This window comes from Babylonia areolata, chromosome 18 (assembly GCF_041734735.1).
Source record: "Babylonia areolata isolate BAREFJ2019XMU chromosome 18, ASM4173473v1, whole genome shotgun sequence".
In the NCBI taxonomy this organism is placed as follows: domain Eukaryota; kingdom Metazoa; phylum Mollusca; class Gastropoda; order Neogastropoda; family Buccinidae; genus Babylonia; species Babylonia areolata.
This window is the reverse complement of record NC_134893.1, coordinates 26309601-26314600: the sequence shown is the minus strand read 5'-3', so window position 1 is coordinate 26314600 and position 5000 is coordinate 26309601. Positions and strand designations below refer to the sequence as shown.

At 41.4% G+C, this 5000-nt stretch overlaps 1 protein-coding gene across 1 annotated transcript in view; it reads left to right on the top strand.

Annotated features, from left to right (window-relative positions):
• Positions 1-1292: 1292 nt before the first annotated feature.
• The window catches only part of LOC143291912 (uncharacterized), a 14354-nt gene continuing 10646 nt past the window's right edge, over positions 1293-5000 (top strand). Inside the window, exon 1 of the mRNA XM_076602053.1 lies at positions 1293-1387. The gene's annotated coding sequence lies outside the window, so the exon portion shown is untranslated. The remainder of the gene's footprint in view (positions 1388-5000) is intronic.

Sequence of the window (5000 nt, the reverse complement as noted above, 5' to 3'; positions counted from 1 at the left end):
AGACGTGCGAGTCAGTATGTTTTATTGTCGAAAGGATACTTCGTGGGAAAAGACATCCTAACATTACAACAAGACCCAGAACAAATTGCTCTAGGTCGTATACATTACATACATGCTCCACCACCTCCCTACCGTTGCTAACAAAACAAAAACAAAAACAAAACCAAAAAAAAACCGGAAACACAAGAAAGGCGGGTGCGATAAAGAGTAGATGTGTGGTGTTGGGAGGTCGGGGGAGAGGGGGGGGGGGTGTCGGGAGGGGGTTGAGGTGGGACGGACAGGACGTGGGGGACGAGAGAAAAGAGTGACAAGACATTACAAGACAAAATCATTTATTTCCGAAGATGATAGACAGGAACCTGAGAGATTTTTTTTTTTCTTTTTTTTTTTCTTTAACATCCAGTCCCCGCCCTGAACAGTGATTGCAACTACAAAAATATTGAATGAAGCCAGAAGCATTGCGTTTATAAAATACATACCAATAAAATAACATTAAAGACACACACACACACACACACACACACACACACACACACACACACACACTGGGTGCAGGGTGTCAATGAAATACTTAGGGGAAAAGAACACACACACACACACACACACACACACACACACACACACACACACACACACACACACACACACACACAATGGGTGCAGGGTGTTAATGGAATACTTAGGGGAAAAGAACACACACACACACACACACACACACACACACACACACACACACACACACACAAGCAAGGTCCAGGGTGTTGATAAGATATACTGGGGAAAAGCACACACACACACACGCACACACACACACACACACACACACACACACACAGTGTTAATGGAATACTTAGGGGAACACACACAAGCAAGGTCCAGGGTGTTGATAAGATATACTGGGGAAAAGCACACACACACACACGCACACACACACACACACACACACACAAGCAAGGTTGCAGGGTGTTGATAAGATACATTGGGGAAAAGAACACACACACACACACACACACACACACACACACACACACACACACACACACAAAGAGTAAGGAGGAGAGGAGCGTACAGGAGGGGCGATAGGTGACATCGAAGAAGGAAGAGGAGGGGAAGAATGCTCAGACGTCATGACCTGGAAATTGTGGCCTTAGCGATTCGTGTCCAACTTGAATTACCCCTCTCATTGCCGGCCGGTACCGCCTGCCAACCGGAGGAATCGCAATGGTTAGTTGTTAGAAATCCCAATCACATAGTTACCCACCCGTGTTTGTTTCTGCCGCGGTATAGCAACGGTCTGTATAGGGCATGGCACCACTGTCTGTACACATATACCCATTTGCTCCGTGTATGTTGAAGACCGAACATCAGCTCTCCACCACGTCCTTCTGTGAGTCTGATTGTGTCCATCAGTCTGTCGATCTATCTTTATTTATCTGCGCCGTTGCGTTTGATTTATAAGATTTTTTTATGCACGTGTTGTTATTTCTGATACATATTTTTAATGTTAAACGTCAACAACAATTTAAACTCGTTGGACTACGAAGAATACTCACGTCTTTGTGTTTTGAGCTTTTTTTCGGCTGATGGCATTTACATTGAGACTATGCCGGAAATAAAGTTTGTTTGTTTTCCTTGGAAAGAAGGCTCAAGAATTATTTTTACAGAAAGAATACTGCATGATGAAGTATGGCTCGAAGATCCAAAAATTGTGTTGGTTCGGCGTTTGATTTCGTCACTTTGTTGCATCAGTAAAAACAATTTCAATTTCACCTGCCGTTGTTGGGATGTGATTTACTGAGTTTACCAATATCGTCATTGGTGTTTCTCTGTCAGGACGATGTTTGAATCAAAATACAGAATGCAGAATACTTCATTATCTGAAGGAACACTGCCAAGAGGCGAAACAGACAAGCGGTTAATTCAGCTTAGTGTGCCTAGTTGCGGCTTTTTGCCTCCGATTTCAATCTCCATCCTCGAAGCATTTTTTACAGTTTATTTATTTATTCATTGATTGATTGATACATATATGTATATGAATATGTACACACACACACACACACACACACACACACACACACACACACACATACACACACGCACACACACACACACATATATATATATATATATATACATGTGTGTGTGTGTGTGTGTGTGTGTGTGTGTGTGTGTGTGTGTGTGTGTGTGTGTGTGTTACTGGCCCCCATAGGGCGTGTTCTGTAGTTTTAAGACAATGTTAGAACGTTTGTGTCATCTATATTCCTGGTTTTAACTTTCTATGTTCTGCTCATATTGGTTATTGAGAGACATTTTGTTGATTTAAAAAAAAAAAAAAGGTCCCTGCCGAGCAGCTGGAAAATTCATCCTTGCTTGAGTAGTGGTTTCTCTCTGGTTTCTCAGTCAATAGCGGGTAGCAAGCCCGATGAGTACTATTAGGACCAACTTGGGCATGATTGAGAGCTTTTTTAAAACCACCACTCCATCCCAAAAGCAAATACAGTTTTAAAGGTTAAAAGATTAACCAAGGCTGTTTTTGGTGAGTTCTCCGTTACTTTATGGAAAAACGAAGACATCTGGGCTTGGATTTATTCTGTAATATATATATATATATATATATATATATATGTGTGTGTGTGTGTGTGTGTGTGTGTGTGTGTGTGTGTGTGTGTGAGAGAGAGAGAGAGAGAGAGAGTGTGTGTGTGTGTAATCTCATTTTTGACTCACTTGTGTAAACAAAGTGAGTCTATGTTTTAACCCGGTGTTCGGTTGTCTGTGCGCGCGCACGCGCGCGCGCGCGCGCGCGCGCGTGTGTGTGTGTGTGTGTGTGTGTGTGTCTGTGTGTCTGTGTGTGTCCGTGGTAAACTTTAACATTGGCATTTTCTCTGCAAATACTTTGTCAGTTGACACCAAATTAGGCATAAAAATAGGAAAAATTCAGTTCTTTCCAGTCATCTTGTTTAAAACAATATTGCACCTCTGGGATGGGCACAAAAAATTTTTAAAAAATGAAGCCTAATTATATGCAAACTGCATTTACTGTTATATTTATATTTTTTGTATTCTCTAAACTTGGCACTTTGATCTCATATTCTGACCCAACAACAAGAGCAGTCATTATTATCATTTTTTGTTCAAACAGGAACTTCTTTTGCTAAGCAAGGAAGTTTTATTTATTTTGCAAACGTTTTGGTGCAGTAGTAAAAAAGGGAAATTACTCTGTAATTAATGCTAGGAGACTTAATTCGCTTTAAACTGATCTTTCTCATATTCAACATTACATTTTGAAATTATACACAATACATAAAAAAGCTTGGATTTATTTTTCAGTATATCACAAGTGAGTCTTGAAGGCCTTGCCGCTCTTGTTACTCTATAAGACGACAAGCCGGGGTTCCGTGTCTACCATAGGCAGAATTGTAGTAGAAATCCCATAGAAAGAATACTTGATGCCAAGCTGTCCCTGGGAAAATATTGTAAAACAGCAACAAAATCAATTGACTGATATATTCTTAGAGGTTAGATAGATTAAAAAAAAAAAAAAAAAAAAAAAAAGCAAATTAATAACATAGTAAAGAAATTAAATCCCATACACAATGAGTGCTCCTCTCTTGTGTTGTATTCCACAGGGATCAATGCTAGGTCCCCGTCTGTTTTCTACGTTATGTTTCCGATACACGTGCTCTGGGGTAGGTATGCGAACGCTCCAGTCGAAGCGACCAGCTCAACGTGTTTATTGTACAGATAAGAGGTTTGCTATCTTCAAATGTAACTCATCTCTTTTTGATGGTTTTCTCCGACTGGTTGCATCAGAAGAAGTTCGTCTGCCCTTTTTTTTTCTTTTTTTTCCAACCCTTTTTCAACGGTTGAAATAGCAGGGGGCCGTGAGGGTAAATGACAACGGGCAAGTCTAAATGCGAACGATGAGTTTGGGTACCGTGGGTGATTAAAACAGAAGCAGGTCTTAAACTCATTAGACATATTATTGGAACATCGCACCAGACTGTTGTATTGTTGGTTTTGATCACACACACACACACACACACACACACACACACACACACATGCGCGCGCGCGCGCGCGCGCACGCACGCACATCAGTCACACACAAACACACCCTTTTGAGAGCGCTCAGTAGCTGTGCAGCATCGTTCGCAAATTGACTCACGTCAAAATATCCTATGGTCTGATTGCAAACGACATATTTGGAAATTCCTGTCAAAACTGTGTTCTGATCTGTCACCAACATGCTTTCTTGAATTCTTCCAACACTGGAAATGCACATTTCATATAACATATCCAATCAAATCAGCTATTCAAACCGTGTCAAAGTCATACTACTTGCCTCCCTTGATTTTAGGATTTTGAAAGCGACGTTCGTCGGCGGTCGTGCGTGAAGAGTGGAAAGTGCGCGGAAAAAGACGGAAATAGCTTATGTTTGACTGGTTCTTGGAAGTGGGTGTTCCTTAAGGTATCAGAATGTGGTCGAAGCAGACGTTGAATTGTTAAATGTGTGTGGTGGGAACGCTTTGAAGTGTGGCGGTACACGAACCGTTCGCAATTACACGCTGTTCGCAATTATGCATACCTACCCTGTCTCATCCAAGCATTTTCTTCCATAAAAAAGTCCTTTTCAGAGGATTCTGAACAGTACTCCTGTGTACCGGCATTGGGGAAAATGTGGCTCTGAAAAGCAAAAGCGAATATCGAGTCGAGTTGTTCGGCAATACAGGCGTGGACAAACAGGAACAAACGTTATTAACTGCCAGCGAAAACTGCAATGTGTATGTCGGGTATCTGTGATACGAACTCAAACGTTTTGATTTCGAGCTCGGCGCTTTGCCTTTTCAGCTACCCATGGGCATTCGTAAAAACTGAGAAAGAAAGATAACTCTCTCTCATATTAATTTATTGACCACGATTTTTAGCCTAGAGTGGCTATTATTTTATCTTCTACTCTCTCTCTCTCTCTCTCTCTCTCTCTCTCTCTCTCTCACACACAG